Below are 21,002 nucleotides of genomic sequence, written 5' to 3'. Positions count from 1 at the left end.
ATTGTAGTAGTCAAGTGCTCTTGATCCCTAAACCTGATCTGACAAAGCTTGGTCTTCACATAGCCATGTGGCATATTACAAATGACTCTGCTCTGCCAACTTCCAGGTATCTGCAAATGGATTTTGAGCTGGCTTTGTTTTTTCTCCCAGATCTTTCTTATGCTAAGTGTTCAGCTTATCATTTCTGTGATCACCTCAGCCCTACTTTGAAATTAGAGAGACATTATCTTCTGACACTTTTTCTTTTTCCCAAAACTTTGTTAAGTAGCAGCCAATGTGCTGTGGATTACTTTGACCAGTTCCCTAGTTATAAGAGAGAGCAAATGAGGTGTAGAATGAGTCTAAATGAAATTCCTTCTATTATATTTCACTTCATTTGGTTTCCTATATTCCCATTCCACAAATTACCTATTTATTTATTGAGTTTTTATGATGTACGTGTATTTAAAGGCATTTACATGAATTATCTCATTTAATCGTTACATCATCCCCATGATGTAAACTTCATATTATAATAAAATAAAATTTACTAGAAGAGGAAACTGAGTGGTCTAGGGATGTCTTGGTTTTATATGAGACGCTTTATGTAGTTCTAACTTTGCTGTACATTTTAGGATAATTTCATTCAATTGAATGAACACCTATTAAGAGTCTATAATGTGCTAGTTACTGAACTTGGCATTGGAGATTCAGTCTGAACAAGGGAGCCTGGTTATCATCCTCATTGGGTTTGTAAGGCTGTAAGGCATACATAATATTGAGTATGTGTGGTTCTGAGACTGGTACATAGTATCAAAAGGGGCAGAGCAGCGAATCCTCCTGTGGCTGACAGTGTAAGGAGGGGGGATAGTTTCAGGAATAAGCTGGTTGCTAAAATATCCGTTAAGTGAATGAGTCAAGACTCTGAGTTCCTAAGAGTACCACATGGAGAGCCTGTGACTATGATAAGGTAATCACTATTTGAGAAGTGTGTGGGCCCACTGAGCGTACAGGGATAGGAGCACATGAGAGCATGTGGCCAAAGGAGAATGGTTCTTATTTTAAAAAACAAAACAAAATGTTTCAAGCTTCCAAGCAAAAGCTGGCCAGCTAATCATCCTTAGATAATATCTGAGGGGGATTTTTGGCTCAGACCTTTTCCTTTCCTGCCCCTGCCACAATCACAGTGGGTGCAGAACACTTCACCCCATTACTGCTAGGGGTAGTAGCATGCTAGGTTATCAGGCCGAGTCATTGACTTGCCTTGGCCAGTGGAATGTGCATAGAAGTGACAATGTACCAGTCCCAAGCCTAGGCCTTAAGATGCCTTATGTGTTGCCTCCTGTGTCCCTTCAACCCCTGCTGCCATCTTGTACTTCTGCTACCACTATGGGAAGAAAATGTGAAGAGGAAGCTACTGGTCCCAGAACAAGGAGACATGGGGAATACACCTGAACCCAACCTCCAAGCGAGGCCAATCCTTGACTCCAAGGCCTGCAAGACCCTGCAGAATCTGGCTGACCTATAGAAAAAAAAAATGTCTGTTGTAATCATTGAGATTTGAGGGTTGTTTCACAGCATTATTATAGCAGCTACACACAGGATGTACCTCGTGTCTTATTTCTAGATGGTTAGGATCCAGAAATTTGTCCTGGTTTCCCCATTGTCTCAGTAGCCCTGGGTAAGACAGGCCTTCCCCAGTTACCTGCTATAGAGAGGCAAGCACCCTGCCCCCAGCAGTCTCTGTTCTTTTTTTCCTCTGCTTTATGTTTCCATATTGTATAGATAACCATTTTATATGTGATCTACTTATTTATTTCCTGTCTCCCCAACCCTCCCTCTTTCCTCACCCCCAAACTAAAGTCTGGGTCCCAGAAAGATTCTGATCAAATTGACCCATAGTGAGACCTGGTCTTCAGCCTTTAAAAAAAAAATCCCTGAGTAATCCTAATATGCAGTAAAAGTTGAGAACCACTGAACTTGGGTGATGGAGGCTGGAGTCAGACCTGGCTTGCTAAGGGCCACAGCTGATTGGAATCTTACAAGAGGAGTTGGGATAAGGCTGGTGACAGGGATGGGAAAGTCTGGAAGTACACAGTCCAGGAGGGGAGCCTGCAGCAACCAGCCACATGTGAGCACCTGAAATGTACCTAGTTCAAATGGAGGTGTGTTGGAAGTATAAAATACACGCTGGATTTTGAATACTTCAGTATGAAAAAGGGAATGTCAACTATTTCATTAACAATTCTTGTATTTGCTATATGTTGAAATAGCATTTTGGATATGCTGGGTTAAAAGACATTGCTGAAATTAACTTCACCTGCTCCTTCCTTCCTTCCTTCCTTCCTTCCTTCCTTCCTTCCTTCCTTCCTTCCTTCCTTTCTTTTTCTTTTTCTTTCTTTTTCTTTCTCTTTCTTTCTTTCTTCCTTTCTCTCTCCCTCCCTCCCTTCCTTCCTTCCTTTCTTTTTTTCTTTTCTTTTCTTCTCTTCTCTTCTTTTTTCTTTTCTTTTCTTTTCTTTTCTTCTTTTTCTTTTCTTTTCTTTTCTTTTCTTTTCTTTTCTTTTCTTTTCTTTTCTTTTCTTTTCTTTTTCCTTTCCTTTCCTTTCCTTTCCTTTCCTTTCCTTTCCTTTCCTTTCCTTTCCTTTCCTTTCCTTTCCTTTCCTTCTTTTTTTTTTCCTGTAGTGATGAGAAAGCTTAAAAATGCATAGGTGGCCCAGAGTACATGTCTACTGGAGAGCTCTGGGCTCCAGAGATTCCCAGGACAATGAGACAATGTGTGCAAAGCCTAGCAAGTGAGGTGGGGTGGAGGTTAGATTATCCCATGCAGCCTGGCTGGGGCATACAGGCTAAGTAGTGCAGAAGTAGCAGGCCAGGAGGATTCACAGCTATGGAGGCCTGAACACCACACTGAGGGCCGCAGCCATTTCCTAGAGGGGCCTGAAAGAGATCTTTCTAAAGGCAGAAAGGCCAGGCATTGCAAAGACATTAGGTGGGGGATCACAGGAGGAGACTGGCCGGTGCTGAGGAAGTGAGATATTTGCAGTAGTGGAGTCAAGTGCTAGCTAGCAACTGCTTTGCTATTCTAAGGCCCTTACAGGTTGATTCATGGGCAATTTGAACCCATAAGCAGTTACGGTGATGAAACATGGACACCAAATGATATCACATTTCTTATCATTGCCAGTGAGCACACGCTCCCCTCTGCCTGCTGTCACATACACTGTCACCTTGAAAGGTGTTATCCCATCACTGTCTCTGACGGCATGAGCAGGGAGATGTCACTTCCAACAGCACCATGAGATACGGGAGCATGTGAAGATAAATTGGGCAGCCACAAACAAAGCCAGCCCTGCTTTGGCAAAAAGGCAGGAGGGAAGAAACGCAAGTCGTAACCATATTAGAATGTCCTATAAACACAACTTTCACCTCTGTGCCCATTAGGTGAAGATTTTAAAGGTTGGCTGTAAAAACTTCTAGAGCAGAAAATACAATGGTTGTACAAGTGAGGACCTGGAAATTCCTTGGGACATAGAAAGAAACATTAGCTTCTCACGCACAGTAACAGAGTCCAGTTAGAGACCTTTGTGAGCTACACCAACATCAGTGATGATTCTACATGGACTACAACACAGAAGCCACTAAATATTCCACTGGATTCTAATCACAGTGGACAGAACTGCTTAGTACAGGTGACCCCCATTCCCCCAGTACAGCAGGACAGCTGAGGCTGTCTGGGAAGCTCAGGGCTATTTGAGGCTGACACAACATCAGCTTATACTGGATACAAAATGCATACGAACTAGTTGGGTGGCAAGAGATAAAAAAATATTTCTTCCTACAAACGAGTATGAAGAATTCTATTTGATCAGGTTGAGGAGGAATTGGCATTTCATAGACTAGTAGAATTCAGGTAAAAGTGACAATCAGCCCTATTCATCAAACGGGGAGATACCGAGACCCAGGCAAGATAGTGACCCATCCAAGGGCCACAACTTGTTCAGGTGCAAGGCTGGAAACCCAAACGGAGTCTCCTGTGTCCCTGTCCTGCTCAGAGTTCTTGTACGACTTGCTACCTGTAAGCTGACCCAAGAGGCTGAGATGTCTTGACATAAAGCTACTTGAGATGCTAGGATCTGGTGTTAGGTGATGGTTCTCAACTCTGGCTGCATACTAGAATCCCTGGAGGAATTTTGGAAAAATCCTGGCTGCAAACCAGAGCAATTAATTCAGATTCTCTGGGTATCTTCATTTAAAAAAAAAAAAAAAAAAAAAAAAAGCTCTCCTGGTGATTCTAATTTGTAGTTGAGAATTAGTGCCTAAGGGGGCACCTGAACAATTTTAGAGAAGACTCAGCATTCAAAGCAGGCTCTTTGAGAGGACTGAGAGAACTGTCATGTCCAGGTTGAATCTAGACGATTCAGCTGTATAGGAGGTGGAGATAAAGCTAGCAATATTATCTTTACCTCAAGACTTTTTTTATTAGCCAGACTGACACTGGTGAGTTGCAAAGTCACCTTATTGGTGCCCAGAAAAAATTAAGGCACATCTATGAGTCCTGACTGGGTGATGCCAGCTTTGTTCTCAGTTGGTGCAACAGTAGACTCTTCCACCCCACTTGCATGTGACCAGGATGGTACCCAACCTAAGATGAAAAAGTTTTTAAAGCAACACAGAACTGTCCATAGAACTTTGTGCAATGATGGAAACATTCTCTATCTGCACTGCCCTATACAGTTGCCATTGGCCACATATGCTACTGAGCATTGAAAAGTTGCAAGGAGAATGAAGAAATTCTTATTTCCTCTTAAATTATTTTATATGTTAAATTTAAATATCACACATGTTTAGTGACCACTGCATTGGACAATGAAAAAGTCGTCTTAGAACTATCCCAACCAGGTAGGTAACATAGAAATTTGTAGATGAAGAAGATAAATATTTTAACTTCAAACCATGTTGTCACTTACTCATTTATACGTCAGTAGCTTGCTCAGCAAGATTGAACATTAATAATAAAAAAACCTTAGTTTTTTGACAATAAAGGCACAAGTAACATTAATTTTTTAAAGTACTTTTGTGTGTTTGGTTTTCCTTTTAAACAAAATCATGGAGTTTAATAAGAACGCTCTTGCTGAATATTATAGTATATGACAAGTTTTAGGAACAGCAAATGTTTTATAGCAACTGCCTTGCTCTCAGATGCTTGAGAGTCAGGTTGCAGGAATGATGGAGCTATTGTTTCATGTAATGACAACCTTTCCATGGAAACTCTTCCAAAAGCAAGTTATGTGAATGCCAATATCAACTTACTCTCCCAGTTACACTTAAGCACCAAATTCTCCTAATGCAGAGACCCTTGGCCAAGGAACGTGACTAAACTTTTTTGATTACTTCTTTCAGTTCCAGCAACAGACTCTTTTGGGCCTGCACTTGAGATGAGATTCCTGGGAAGTTGGTATGCTTCTCCCATGAAACATTCCAACAGTCAGTTATTTTTGGTCAGCACTTTATTTTTCATATGAAAAACCACCTCATGCCCACGGAAATGCAAACCTGCCGTTATCTCTATCTTGATATTTTATCTCATCCTTAAATATTTGACAGAGTTACTTAATTTATTCTAAAATCTGAAGGATAATGAATTCAAGCCATGGTCCATCACACTTGGTGGTTGTAATGGGTCTGGCCAACCTCATTTCACTATTGTAAAACCAGTGGTTATGAGCGATGCCTGATTCTTCGCCAGCCAGAGGATAAGCATTCTTTGTATTTCATGGAAAGGTGGGAGAGGCCATTCATTTATGGAGTAAAAGAAGATCTAGTCAAGAGGTAGTATAATTTAGAGGACAGTGCACAGGAGTCGGTGCCTGTAGGCTAAACTTTAAGCCCTGACACCAATTTACCAATAATGTAACCTTGAGTAATGCATCACTTAATTTTTCTGAGATCCGTTCTCCTTATCTGCATAACAACAATATTAGCCCACGGGGGGCTGTGAAAACATTATAAGGTGATACATCTTTATGGGTTTTGTAAACTGAAAGTATTATCTGGGTTTGAGTTATCAGGATGGGATAACGTGGCCATTTCTTTTCCAAGTCCTGCATATAGCCCTTCATTCTGGGGTCCATGGTAGATTTGACCCTATGTGTATAGGTTTCATTTGGCTCAGAACTGATATTCTTTTGTTTCTTTTTATGTAAAATTAATATTCTTTAACAATTTTATTGTGGTAGAACAGACATAATATAATTGACCATTTTAACATTTTTTTATGTGAACTGTTGTTCAATGGCATTAAATGCATTCACAGCTGTGTAACCATCACCATTGGCTAGCTTCAGAATTGTTTCATCTTCCCAAACCGAAACACTGCACCTAGTAAACAACTGCTCCGCCCTTCCACCCACCTTTCCCCATCACAGCATCTGGCAACTACCATTCTACTCTATGAATTTGACTGTTGTGGTATCTTACTATAAGCCGAATCATACAGTATTTGTCCTTTTGAGTCTGGCTTCTGTCACTTAGTATAATGTCTCAAGGTTCATCTGTGCTGTAGCGTATGTCAGAATTTCCTCTCTTAAGGCTGAGTGATATTCTGTTGTATATATACACCATATTTTGTTTATCCATTTTTCTGTCCATGGACAGCTGGCTTATTTCCACCTTTCATTATTGTGAATAATGCTGCTATGAACATGTGTATACAAATAACTGTTCGAGTTCCTGCTTTCAATTCCTTGGGTTTATACTCAGAAGTGAAATTGCTGGATCATATGGTAATTTTATTTTTAATCTTTTGAGGAACTGCCACATTGTTTTCCATAGAGGCAGTGCCATTTTACATTCCTACCAACAAGGCACAAAGATTCCAATTTTTCCACAACCTCAGTTATTTTCTGTTTTGTTTTTTGTTTTTGATAAGAGCCATCCTAATGGGTATGAAGTAGATCTCACTTTGGTTTTGCTTTGCTTTTCTCTAGTGATTAATGATTTAAATATATTTTCATTTGCTTGTTGCCATTTGTATATATTCTTTGGAGAAATTTTTCTTGAAGTATTTTGCCCATTTAAACATGACATTCTTAATGTCAATGAGAGTATTACTCATTTTGTCAAAAAAAAGTTTTAGGATCTAACAGCAACGTCATAATGTCCTTAAAAGTAACAGTTAAATGAGTCCATATTGTTATTGTTTTTACTGTTATTTTAAACTTTATCATTCTTACTGCTATTTAATCTAAAATGATCAAATACTGGCCATGTTCCAAGCACTGAGCTAAATTGTGCACAAGTATAGACTTATTGGATCTTCACACCCATTCTACAAAGCAAAAATTATTAGCATTCCCATTTTACAGTGGAAGAGACTGAGGCTTCAAGAAGCTAAGCAATGTGGTTGAGTTTCATGGAGTTACTAAGTGGAAGAAGGGGAATTTGAACTCAGATGTCAAAATCCTTGCTCTTAACCACCATACATGACTACCTCTCCATGATGAATGCTCCTCTATGATATACTGACAAACCTTATGGGACATGTGTGTTAGAGGAACAATAAATAATAGGTTATTGCTCATGATCTTTCATTTCAGAATACTTAAGGAGATTCATGGACTCATTTCTATGACTATTCTATGTTCTTCTGAAGCGATCCAGCAATATGGCTATCATCTGCTCTTATTTAATAGCTCAAAGATGAGATGTATTTTGGAATATGCCTGAAAAATTATATTCCACAACACCATACTGTCATGGCTTAACAGTTTACTAGAAGGATAAAGGTAAGGCATAATTACTTGTGGTGTTCAGTATTTTTATAGACTACTGGAAGAGCACATTTTCACCTTATCCATTTTCCACGCACTGGAAACACCACAAACCTTAATTGAGTGCCTATCATGTGCTAGGAATGAGTCCACCTCCTAGGTATACAAACACATAATGGGTGCTTTAGTAGGTGTTGAAGGAAGATACGACAGGCAGTGAACATGGAATTGCATAACAATTTCTGCATCAAGTAATGGTGAGTTCTAGGAAGAAGAATAAAGCAGGATAAGAGAAGAGAGAAGGTCTAAGGGTGTGAGGAGGGACTGACATTTTAGACAGGGCTGCCAGGGAATGTGTTTATGTTGAGATGATGTTTGAGAGAAGCCAGAATGAAATAAGAAAACGAATAATGGGTGACGAGGATTTTAGGCAAAGGGAACAACTAGTGCTAAAGCCCTAAAGCAAGAGTCTCCCTGGACTGTTTGTATAATGAGAAGTAAGGGTGAGCAGAACAGCATGAAAGGGGAGCTGAAACTCACTAACTCTGCTGTTCCTTGAGCTCTATTGTTAAATTGACAAGAGCAGAATTTATCAGATGGCAGTGACCCTGGTGGGGACCAGAGCTGAAATACACCACATCTAAGATCTGTGTTGGGAGATAAAATACAAAAATATAGACTGCTCTTGTAGAGCACATGACACCTGGATTATTTTTCTCTCACCTGGAGTGGGGGGTGGGGCATGCATCAGAAGCATTATGAAAAAGAATTATCCAGGGAGTAAGACACTTCTTGGTCTGGATTAAAAATACTATGTTCTACATGTACACATACTCAACAGGAAGTTAAGATTAATTTCTTCTATATCAAATGATGAGCCCTTCAATATTGGATTCATTTGCTCTTTCAAAAAACCAGTGAGGGTCACCAAATCTTCTCTACTGGAGAAAGGAAAAATAAGTCTACAGTTGAGATTTGTTAAAAGATTCAAAGAAGAGGATTCATGTGTGAGGGTTCATCTGTGTGTTCAAATATAATTTTCTTACTATATACTTTTGTTCAAAAAATTTTGCCATACAACTAGATGTTCCAAAAAATTTGACATTAGAACCACAGATAATTTAGGAAAAATATAACCCTTCTAGCATTTATAAAAAGCTTGAGAAATCAAAATTAAGAAAATGTATTAGTTTCAGCATTACGTGTGTACATCTGCCAATTTTCCGTATTAGATTTCTATAGTTAATCCTGAATATCTCAATCCACATATGCTGGACAATAACAGTACTTAATTCTACGCCATTATTATATATAATGGTCTGATTTTTGCTGTATATTTAAGAAAATACTGGAGTAACCACAAATTTCTTCAGCTCATATAGAATGAACTCCCACCTAGAAAACTCCCAAATTGGAACAATGCAAGTGACTGTATTTTAGAATAATTTAGGGGTGTCTGGGTGGTTCAGTGGTTCAGTGGTTGAGCATCTGCCTTCAGCTCAAGGAGTGATCCCGGAGTCCCAGGATGAGTCCCACACCGGGCTCCCTGCTTGGAGCCTGCTTCTCCTCTGTCTTCCTATGTCTCTGCTTGTTTCTCTGTGTCTCTCGTGAATAACTAAATAAAATCTTTTTTTTTTTTAAAAGAATAATTTGCAAACATTCAAAATGTCTTTCCAAAAAGAGCCTGTCATGTTTGTTATAGAATAAAAATATCCTCAGTCAAGTGCAGAAAAGAAAGGGTCCTTTAGGATCACAGCTGCCAAACACCACTGCCAAGCATGGAATTTTATTCTTAAAAACAAGAGGACACTAAACATAAGAGGTGATAAACTAAAGGCACATCAAGGAGTAAGTGGAAGAGTTGGGGAAACAGTTTAAACATACAGAGAGAGGCTAAAAATAAAAACAATGAAATCATCCAGATAGAGAATTGGCAGCAGCAGTGTGAGGTGGAAGAGAGGGCCCACTATTTGGTTTCTAAAAAGAGGCCTTCACTGCTTGAAACATTTGAAACATTTCAAACCATCCAAAACATTTCTGTGCTGCCACCATTTCCCCACATGGTCTAATATACTGTAGCTACTCAAAATTAATAATGCATTCAATAAATAAAATCTGAGTAAAATGCAGGTACTTAATACTGAATCAGAATGGGGCACCTGAGTGGCTCAGTTGGTTAAGTGTCTGCCTTTGGCTCAGGTCATGATCCCAGGGTCCTGGGATTGAGTCCTGTATTGGCTCCCTGCTCAGCAGGGAGCCTGCTTTTCCCTCTGCCACTGCCTGCTGCTCTGCCTACTTGTGTTCTCTCTCTCTGTCAAATAAATAAAATCTTAAAAAAGAAACACCAAATCAATTGAATCAATCTTGGGGCAAGAATATAGGAGGATTATGGCTTTCACTATAACTTTGTTTTGTGTGGTGTCTCAACTTTATAAAAATTGATATACATGTTAGTTTTCTATTTTAAAAAAGACACTGACATCAGATTGCACTAAAACAAGTAAAATGTAACTATGGCTCCAAAGTAACTAAGAGTAAGTTCATCGCAAGCAAGTTGTTCAGTTAGCTCTTTCAAACTTTTCGAAGATGCTAGCAACAGAAAACCGAGAGAAGGACTGAATTCACATGGCACTGTTCAAGTTTTATCAAGAAGGCATGTCTCAGCCTGTCTCCCACAGAAGAAAACAGAATAGTGTCTCTCAAACACCATGCCTATAGAGTGGAGGAAAAACAGTCTCCCCTTCACCTGAGGGTTCTTGAAGGCATACTGGGATGGCGGCCACCCCGTCAGGTTGTGCACATGGTCCTCCCCACTTTCTCAGATTATAAATCGACCAGGTTACAGTTTAGCAAGAGCTTTGAATTCAGTGAAAAATGCCATTGGCTTTCTAAAGTTGTTTGCAACAAAACAGAATCAACCTCTAAAAAACAAACAAACAAACAAACAGTACGCAAACTAAAAAATACATATTATTAGTTTACCAGGCCTCTAATTGAACTGCTGATAGAAGTGAGGAAGTTGCCTGAAAACATGAATTTTGTTGCCGTCGTGCAAAACAACCTCCTAATATCCCTTGCCTTTGATGGCTTCTATTACATTCTAGAGCTCTAAGAGAAATAAGCTTGTCAGTACAAAATGCCTTAAAGGGCTCTCCCCCTTCAGAACTGCTGAGAAGACGTAGAATTTGTTGACTGAGAGGAGGCGATCAGTGTGTCCCCCAGAGACGGCATCAAAGGCAGATGCTGTAAGCAACTGCAGATTTAATGCGCTTCTTCCTCCATCCTTCCTCCCTGGCACACTGGCCTTCCCTTGGGACCGACTCTCATCAAACTGACAAAATGATCGTGTGTGGACTCGTGGTTAGGCCCACGGATTTTCCCAAAGACCAAGGTGGCTTTGAAAGATAATACACAGCTCATTTTTACACTTGAGGCCTTAGCCTATGTGCCTTAGAAGTTGGCTGGTTGAAAAATCTCATATGGAGCCAGCTAATTCACTCAGTTCTTTCCTTAAACCCAGGAGGCTAAAGGCTATTGAGTTTCATGAGAAATAAACAAAATTTCAAATTAACTACACCGACCTCCCATTTATGTAGACCAGCCATAGAAGGGATTGTTTGGGTTGGCAGGATACAGTGGTTAACTCAGAGATACTGTCTACTAAGCTGGCCGACACCAAGAAAGTCATCTAATCTCTCAGTTGCCACATGCATAAAATGGGTGACAGTAATTCTACCTTTACCAGGAGATTGTTGTAAACCTTAACGAGTACGTGGAAAGCACTAAAAACAGTGTCTGAGATGTACTGAGAGATACAATAAATGTTTGCTAGCTATTGCAACAAGAATAATGCAACTTATATTATTCATATCACAAATTGGTGGACCAATGTCCAGAGAAACTCAATTATTGACACGAATAACTGTAATACTGTGAACAGGCCAAGCCCTCTTGTGTGTTGATCCTTAAAGGAATTTTCAGTTATCACTAGGGATTGGAATTATCTACACTGTCTCAAAAACATTTACTGAGGGTCTACTATTTGTTCTTAAAACAGGAATTCAAAAATCAGTAAGACTCTAAGATCAAAGTTAGGTCAAGGAGACTGACAAATGCACAAATGCTGAAGCAGTATATAAATGTATCACATATGTTGGACACCTGAAACTTGAACAATGTGATGTGTCGATTACATAGCAATTGAAAAATAAAAACCCAGAAAACAAAACCAAAATTCTATGACAATATTTATTATATGGAATGATAGAGACACACATAGAATTTTATGGGAATGTGGGAAGGAACATTGTGGTTAGCCTAACAACAGCCTGTCCAGAGATACATATGTTCTAACCCCCAGAAAATATGAATATGTTACATATATGTCAAGGAAAAATTAAGATTGCTAAATAGCTGACCTTAAAATAGGGCGATTGGGGATCCCTGGGTGGCGCAGCGGTTTAGCGCCTGCCTTTGGCCCAGGGCGCGATCCTGGAGACCCAGGATCGAATCCCACATCGGGCTCCCGGTGCATGGAGCCTGCTTCTCCCTCTGCCTATGTCTCTGCCTCTCTCTCTCTCTCTCTGTGTGACTATCATAAATAAATGAAAAATAAAATAAAATAAAATAATAAAATAAAATAAAATTAAAATAAAATAAAATAAAATAAAATAGGGTGACTATTCTGGATTTTCTGGGTGGGTCCAATATAAACAGAAATATCCTTAAAATTGGGGGGTGGGTGGAAGCCAAATGAATCACCAATGTAATGTGAGAAATACTCAACCGGACATTACTGGATTTGAAACTGGAGGAAGGAAACCATGAACCAAAGAGTAGAGGAGGCTTGTAGAACCTGAAAAAGGATATAGATCTATTTGAAGCCTATAGAAAGGGACAAGACCTGTAGAAGCTTTGATTTTAGTCTAATAAGACTCATTTAGAAGGACAAACAGTAGTTATGTATAGTGAGAACATTCTGGGCCGAGGCTTTAGTTTGGACAAAGATGCAGATGTGATAGTTTAATTCACCCAAAATTAAGAGACTGAATATTTTTAAATGAGGCTGCATAAATCTGCAGAGGCCCAGGGGTACCTGGGTGGCTTAGTTGGTTGAGTGTCTGACACTTGATTTTTGGCTCAGACGTGATCTTGGGATCATATGATCAAGCCCCACATTGGGCTGTGCACTCAATGGGGAGTCTTCTGGAGATTCTCTCCCTTTGCCTCTCCTCCCACTCTCTCTCTCACTCGAAAATAAATAAATAAATAAATAAATAAATAAATAAATAAATAAATAAATAAATATTTTTTAAAAAATTTACAGAGATCCAGTCATAAAGAATATGGCATAATAGGGAATATAGTCTTCAGCCAATAAAAAAGGGGGCATCAGAGGGCTTTAATTTAGGGAATAATAAGGCCATCTCTGTCTTAGAAACGTTACCAGAGTATCAAGATGGAGAACAGGCTTGAAGAGGGCATGCCAAGACAGAGGAGATCATGTATAAGGTTCCAAGTGAGGGTTGGTAGAGTCTGCATTAAGGCTGTAGGAAGCAGAAAGGAAAGGAAGAACCATTTGAGGAGATATTGGCCAGCAAAATTGGCTGCCTAATCATAATGCTTTGAATGTGAGGTATGAGGATAGAGATGGAATCCAGAACAACTTCTGCATTTGTAGCTTGGGGGTCTAAGGAGATGAAGGTGCCCACAAACAAGATATACAATGGGAGAGAAGAGGGGTTGATTTAGGGGAAGATGATGAGTTCCTTTTTTAAAGTGTATAGAAGACAATTGAACAGTAAGATAGGATGACATCACTCCAGAATGAGAACAGTGGGCTGAAGGCAGGGTCCTGGGAGATAGTAGCATGTAAGAAATGCTGGAATAAAAAAAGAGATGCTCATGAAAAAAATGAAAGAGAAATGAGCAGGAAATAGCTGCAAGAACTAGCAAGGATAGCATCCCAGAGTCAAGGCAATAGTTTCAAGAAGGGAAGGGAAGGAGACATAGGGTCAAATATAGCAGGATTTAGAAAGATGATGATGGTAATAGTGGTGGTGATGGTTCTGATCATCATATAATAATAACTACAATAGCAACCAATACATTATGACATTTATTTAACCAACACACATGTACCACATATATCCTACCAGAAATTACTCTAAGTGCTCAATAAGTTTGAACTTACTTAATTCCTTTAACAATCCTATGGGGAAGGTACTACTGCTAACCCTATTTTATATATAATGAAATAGAAACACAAGAGATTAAGTAACTTGTCCAAAACTACTCAGTAAGTGACAGGGCCAAGCCTCTTTAGATGTGACTCTTAACCACTAAGCACTGCTATCTCACGTTCTATCTCATTTATTTTTCACCATATATAAGCCAGTGATTAGGTTCCACCATCATCCTAATTGAAGAGAAAGGAGCCAAGGATCAGCAAAGTTAGTCAACTTTGCCCAAGGTCAGCCAGCTTCAGCGGTGGGCTGAGATCAGGCTGAATGAACTGACCTGTGTATTGTAACTAATCAGTACTAGCCTAGTCAGAGGGAGGAGGCCCCGGATTATGTCCCTCATAAGACATAGGTTCCCCCTTCCCTCTGTTTTAAGACATGAGTTCTCTCTTGTCTCTTAATTGGGAGATAAAGTGAGGGGCTAATCTCATCCAATCAAGAACTGATCAGTTTTTAAACTTTAGTTCAATTCTGCTTTGTTCTTATCCCTTGGGCATAGACTCTCAGGCTTCTGACTAGCAACGTGGAGAGTCTCTGTCTCCTGTGGGATTGTGGGAGATTCCATTCTGCCTTTTGGGGGTTTGTTACTTTTCCCCCCCTCATGATAAAGGAGTGTGAACAAATTCCAAATAAATGAACTTTTAGTCATTTGGTTCCTATATAAATGGAATGCTACAAAAAATACTGCAGCTTTTTTCTCTGTGAACAAAGTCCTGCATAGCCCTAGTGTTCTTGCATTTGCTGTCTTCCAACTAGGTTTGCAGGAATGCAATCAGGGTCCTCTATTCCAGGGAACTCTGACCACCGGGTATCAGAGGCTGATCTCTGAACACAGTTAGTACAAACAACAAACAGAACTGAAACTCAGCTGGGCCTTGTGCCCAAGAAAACCAGCCACACATGAACTCACACCACGGGGGAAGGAGAAAGGGAAAAAAGTTCCAAAAACAAACTGAGGAGAGAAAAAGGCAGGCTGAGAAGCTGGCTCCATCCTGACTGGACCCCACATGAATGTGTGAGAGACAGGGCTTGAGAAAGAAAAGCTTCCCTAGACTTGCCTAGAAAGGAGCTTTAATCTTTTGACTTGCTTGGAAAGCAATGACAGAGACCAAGAGCTCTGACTCTAATGAGAGAGGAAATGGTTTTGGTTCATGTATAAAATAAAGTAAGCTTTGTTTAAAATGAAAAAAAAAAAAAAAACAAAACCAAAAACAGAAATGCTTTAACATCTTCTATATTATTTACATGTAGAGCTATCCTAATTGAAACACTTATTTGGAAATGTATTGATTAAAACAATAATAGCTATTTGTAACAGAGAAACTTGAAATTTCAGTGGCTTAACACAACAGAAGTTTATTTTTTGGTCATGGAATGTCCAACCAGTGGATGGGCACAGCAATGCTCTGCTCTAGGCAGTCATTTAGGGACCTAGCATAAAGATAGCGCTGTCATCTGACACATGTAGCTTCCTAGGTTGCTCTGGATCCAGCTAGCAGAAAGATAAGAGAGATAAGAATTATACAGGAGATTTTATTCACCAGGTCAAGTGATATATGATATTTTTGCTTATATATCACTGACAGACAGAACTTGGTCACATGGCTGCACCTTAAATACTGGGAGTGTTGGGAGATGTAGCCTTTGGCTGGGCAACCACTTTCCAGCAAAAACTCCCCATTGTGGAAAGGGAACACCACCATTGGTGGAAGCAAGATGTCTATTTTCCTATGGATTTGCTGATCTTTACCACATCTGCTTATTGTAGGGGTTTGGAAAACAATAGAGGAAGAGAGGAAGCAAAATCACAAATTAATACCCTGCTCTGTTTAATTAGTGTTTCTTGAGAAGAGAGCTATTGTCACTTTAGGTGAGACACTTCTTCAATTGCTGGACAGTGTCTCACACTGTGGTAAGTTCATATCTCTGACCCCTGCCCACTAATGCCAGAGTAATTCCAGACACTATGACAACCAAAAATGCTATACATTTCCAAATGTCTTCCTCAGGGTTGGGACTACGATGGCTGAAAACCACAAAAAGTCAGAACTTCAAAGTATCAGCCAACTGTTAACTCTTGCTGGATCAGGATATCAGAATTATCTCATCAAACAAACCTTCCAGTGGGTTCCACTCTTATTAACATCTCCCTAGAATGTCATGTGTTCTTCCTACTTTACCATAGCAGATGTGACCATATACCGATGTGCCTGACTCCACTGCAAACACCTCAGGGCGACTAGCCATTTAATGTAATAAGGTTACCATTTCTTTAAATGTTTCAGAACTGTCCTTTTGGAATCATCTTCTGTGACAGCACTATGTAAAAACGTGTAGTCACTGACCTTCAGGGAACCACAGAGGCTCCTGAGTTCAACGTTCTGTCTTGTCCATACTTTTTATTATGCCTCTGCCAAGAGTTCCTCAACCTTTATTCATTCAACATCATGTGTCCTGAGCACAATGCAGTGAAAAATAAGTTAGTGACCTCATAGTTTAATAAGAAAGACTAGTACATAGGTGGATCTTTACAATGGAAGTAGGTAAATGCCAAGGCTCAGGTAGGAAGGAAATGCAGTGGAATACAAATGAGGGAGGGACTAGACTGGCTTCTTAGAAGACATTGATTTGTGTGCTTCAGTGGAAAAGGTTGAGTTTTCCAGATTGAAACACTAGGGTGGTAGTGACAGTATCAGTAGGCACATACTTGGGGAGACTATAAGTATTATAAGGGACTTGGGGATGGAAGAAGCCTAGGAAGTTTAGGAAAGAATAAGGAGCCTGGGAAAGGTAGAAGGGAAATGAGATGGATGGATTGGTGTAAATTGGATAGAAAGGGAAGGTCTGAGAGGACTACTGTGAAACAGAGGGTGAGCCAAGTGTGAGAGGGAGTGGAGGCAGCAAGCATCCTGATAGACTTGAAGGGACATGGAGATTGGGCCTTTGGTGTAAACATCTCTAATGATACAGACCTCCTGAGGAAACAAACCTCACATCTGACAACTTTAGATGTTCCAAAGGTCTTCTCAATACTTAGCCAATACCTGCCTTAGTTCCTACCCTATGCCCTGGTTCTATTCTCCTAGACACAGAGACGGAGCATAATCACTATTCCATAGATCAGCCCTTTTAGAGTCCAAAGACAGTTATTAGAGCTCCATGAGTATCTACTCTTTTCCAGGCTAAAGTCCCCCTTCATATGTGTTTTTCTGTATGTTTTTAATCTTCTTTTCATCCTTATCATAGTCCTCTGTCCTGGGCATATTCTATTTGGTCCACATTTCCCTTAAAATATGGCACCCAGATGCAACATACTATTTCAGTGTGGTTCACCCACATAATCTTTGATCTGCATTTGAGCATCAAATGAAGTTACCAAGCAGGCATACCACATTACTGAGTCATGCTGAACTTCCTGTCAACCACTGTGAGTGTTGCTGGTAAGCTCATTCCCTATTCTATTCACAGGCAGATGTTTTTTTAAATGTGAGTGTGTAACTTTACAGATATCAGTTAATGTTTCCCTTGGTAAGATTTGGTCCATTTTTCTATGTTGTCAAGAGCTTTGGAATAGTACTCATTTTATGATGTCTTAGGCAAGTATGATAAACATGACACCAATGTCCTCTTTCACAGTCTTGATAATGATGTATATTGATTCAAGGCTGAGACAGAACTCCATAAACTGCCACAAAAGACCTCTAAAAAATAAACTCTTTGTATCACTCTTTGTCTTCATCCTTTGGTCTTATGTTTTCCCATATTTTAACATCTTTTATTTTCATATCTGGGTTAATCAGAGAAGTCCATGAGCAGCGGCCAGCTTAGTTCCTTGCGTTTCTTTGTCCTTGTCTGCTTCACACATTACACAATCAGAATTTCATTTCTGACACCTTCCTAGTCTGTTTGGGAAGACTATACATTGGGCTGCTATTCATAAATTTCTTTTTTTAAGATTTTATTTATTTGAGAGAGAGAGAAAGAGAGAGAGAGAGAGAGAGAGAGACACCAAACATGGAGCCCGACATGGGGCTCAACCCCATGTCCCATGAGATCATAACCTGAGCCAAAATTATCAGTTGGATGCTTAACTGACAGCCACCCAGCACCCTGCTGTTCATCTATTTCTACTAAGTTTGCCCAAATATTTTTTTTAAAATTCTCACATCTTAAAAAAAAAAATTCTCAAGTCTTGGTTATACGTCTCATTATGAACCATTTCTTAGTACAGTATCTTGCTTCTTTTTCTGTATAAATTCATGGACATCCTTAGAGAAATCTACCTTCCTAATCAATTTCTTTCTCATCCTTCAATCTTCCTCACTTAATGATTAAATAAGCTTCCCTTGTTGCTCTTGCATCCTAGGAGATTACGTCAACAAAGGTGGTATGAACAAAGAAAATGGATTTTCTACAATGAGGGAACCACAAGAAAAAAGAAAAGTAAAGATAACAGCGTATTCTGCAGATTTTCCATGTATGTATGTTTGGTTCATAACCTCACAAGTAGAGAGGAAGAAGCTACATCTTTTCTGTAGAATACTACTTCTTTTTCTTTTATCACAGAGGAATAGCAAATACACAATAGGGGATCGACAGATGTTTTTGAATAACTATCAACAACAACAACAACATGGGTTAATGTTTAAATGTACACAAATTTCCACATTCTGGTTGAAGCAATTAAAATCTTGGAGCTTAGAAGACCGTTCCTCATAGAAATATCTATAAACACAGGCATTTACATGATAGGTCAAGAAATGGTCATGAATAAATAACAGCTTACAAGGAAAAAAATTACCTTTAGAAACATCTCACTGAAAAGTCAGTAAATGGGTAAGAAATAAATGTTATAAATGAATTTATAAGCACACACAAACACACATCCACAATGGCCATTATTTGCCCAGACGGCAAGTATAAAAATAATTCATTTTTAAAGTTCCCCCCACCCCCCAAAAAAAAGTTATATAAGACTTGATTCTGGGGGGCTGTCCAAGATGGTAGCATAGGAAGCTCCTGAACACACCTCCTCTCAAGGACACATTGAATGCACAGCTATATATTGAACAATTTCCTCTTTTTTTATGGAAAAAATCCTGGAAATTAGCTGAACAAATCCTTCAAACAAATGATAAAAGGGTCACATTGAGATGAGTATGAAAAGTAGGGGCATGGTCCCCCCCAACTCCTCCCCTCACCCAGGGTGGTAAATCACTATTGAGAGGGATCTCACAAACTAGGAGCTTCTGAGGAGTGAGGGGTTCCTGTCCCAAATAAGCCATTCCAACCCTTGGAACTTGCAACAGAGAGATGAGTCCCCAAAAGGTCTGGCTTGGAAAACCAATAGGATTTATATCCAGGAGACCAAAAGGGCTGTAGGGAACAGAGGTACTTCTCTTAAAGAGCTCACATGCAGACTCGCTTGTCCCCAGGACCAGCAAAAAAAAAAAAAAAAAAAAAAAAAAAAAAAAATTTGAAATGGTACCTAGACTATATATGAAGGAGGTTCATTTGCTAATCTTACACATCTGTAAGAGGGACAGGCCTATGTTGGGACTTTCTTTAGGGACTTGAGACACTGGCAGGAGCCATTTCTGCACTCTTCCTCTACCTTCATAGCACTGGCAAATGCACCTTAGCCCTGTAGTCTCCCCATGCCTTACTAATGCCAGTGGATGTGCCCAAGCCATGCATTCTCCCACAGTTTTGCTAAGCTAGTGTGCATATGAAGTCCACAAAGGGGTGCCCCTTTGTCATCTGGCTCTGGTAGCAGGAAGGGCTTACATTTCTGGGTCCCAAAGGACTGTAACAATCAGAGACAGCTTTTGGTAGGCTACTGCTCCAGAGTTTAGACAGCAGTCTAAAACATATCCCAAGTCTTCCTATAAAAAAAAAGCGTTATTTATTTCTCCTGGACCTTCATTCTGAGGAAGAGAGTTCAGATTTGCCACACATTTAGAGGTTACAAAGTTGTCAGGGAACATGGGCCGAAGAATGCCATCTATGTGCTCTTCCTATCCTTTTCTTCAGATCACCAGTAACTTGTAGGAAGGAGCTCATACACTTGTCTGGAGCCCCTATATTTGCAACAGTCACCAAGGGCATACTATATCACCTGGTTTAAAGGGCATTAGGGTATAACAGTTCCAGTCACAAAGGACTGCATATTTATATTTGCATACTTTAAAAGCTGCTGCCTGAGGATCTGGCTTACAATCAGAATGAAACTAAAACTGATTAAGATTCCTCCCCTTGGAACACTTACAGGTCTTGGCACACCCTCAACAAATGGGACCTATCAAGAATAAATCAAGAGCTAAGGCGAATGTGAATGAGAAGGTTTATGTCCTACACAAGGCTACTCCTTCAGGCCTAGAAGTAACTGTTTGACTAGTCTATGGAAGCAGAGAGTCAAGCAAAATGGGGAACAGTGTAATATGTTCCTAATGAAAGAACAAGATAAAACATCAGGGGGAAAAAAAAAAGACCTTAATAAAATGGAATAAGAAGTTTACCTGATAAAGACTTTCAAGTAAGGTCATTAAGATGTTTACCCAAATTGGGAGAAGAATGAACATAGCAGAAACTTCAACAAGAAGAAATAAAATATAAGAAAGTACCAAACAGAAGTCCCAGAGCTGAACAACATAATAACTCAACTGAAAAATATACTATACAAGTTCAAGAGCAGACTAGATGAAAAAAAAAAAAAAGAATAAATGATCTATAAAACAAGGCAGTGGAACTCCCACAAACAGAGAAGCTAAAGAAAAGAGTATTTTAAAAAGTGAAGACAGCATAAGGGACTATGGGACAACATCAAGCAGAGTAATTTTTGTGTTATGAGTTCCAGAAGGAGAAGAGAGAAAGAAAGGAGCAGAAAACTTGTTTGAAGATGTAATGGTTGAAAACTTCCTAATTTGGGGAAGGAAACAGGTATCTAGATGCAAGAAGCCCAGAATTCCAAATAAGATGAGACCAAAAAGACCCACACCAAAGCACATTATAA

The 21,002-nt window shown here is 39.5% G+C and overlaps 1 protein-coding gene and 1 long non-coding RNA gene across 2 annotated transcripts in view; one reads left to right on the top strand and one right to left on the bottom strand.

Moving 5' to 3' along the window:
- The window catches only part of RARB (retinoic acid receptor beta), a 724,626-nt gene that overhangs the window by 301,225 nt on the left and 402,399 nt on the right, over positions 1-21,002 (bottom strand). The window lies entirely within an intron of this gene.
- LOC144293997 (uncharacterized) lies at positions 16,347-20,563 on the top strand. Its single transcript, XR_013361381.1, has 4 exons — positions 16,347-16,469; positions 17,237-17,430; positions 18,357-18,467; positions 20,261-20,563. It is a non-coding gene; the product is annotated as an uncharacterized LOC144293997 (long non-coding RNA).

This window comes from Canis aureus, chromosome 22, assembly GCF_053574225.1.
Source record: "Canis aureus isolate CA01 chromosome 22, VMU_Caureus_v.1.0, whole genome shotgun sequence".
Taxonomy (NCBI): Eukaryota; Metazoa; Chordata; class Mammalia; order Carnivora; family Canidae; genus Canis; species Canis aureus.
The sequence above is the reverse complement of the archived record's forward strand: the minus strand, read 5'-3'. Positions and strand labels throughout refer to the sequence as shown.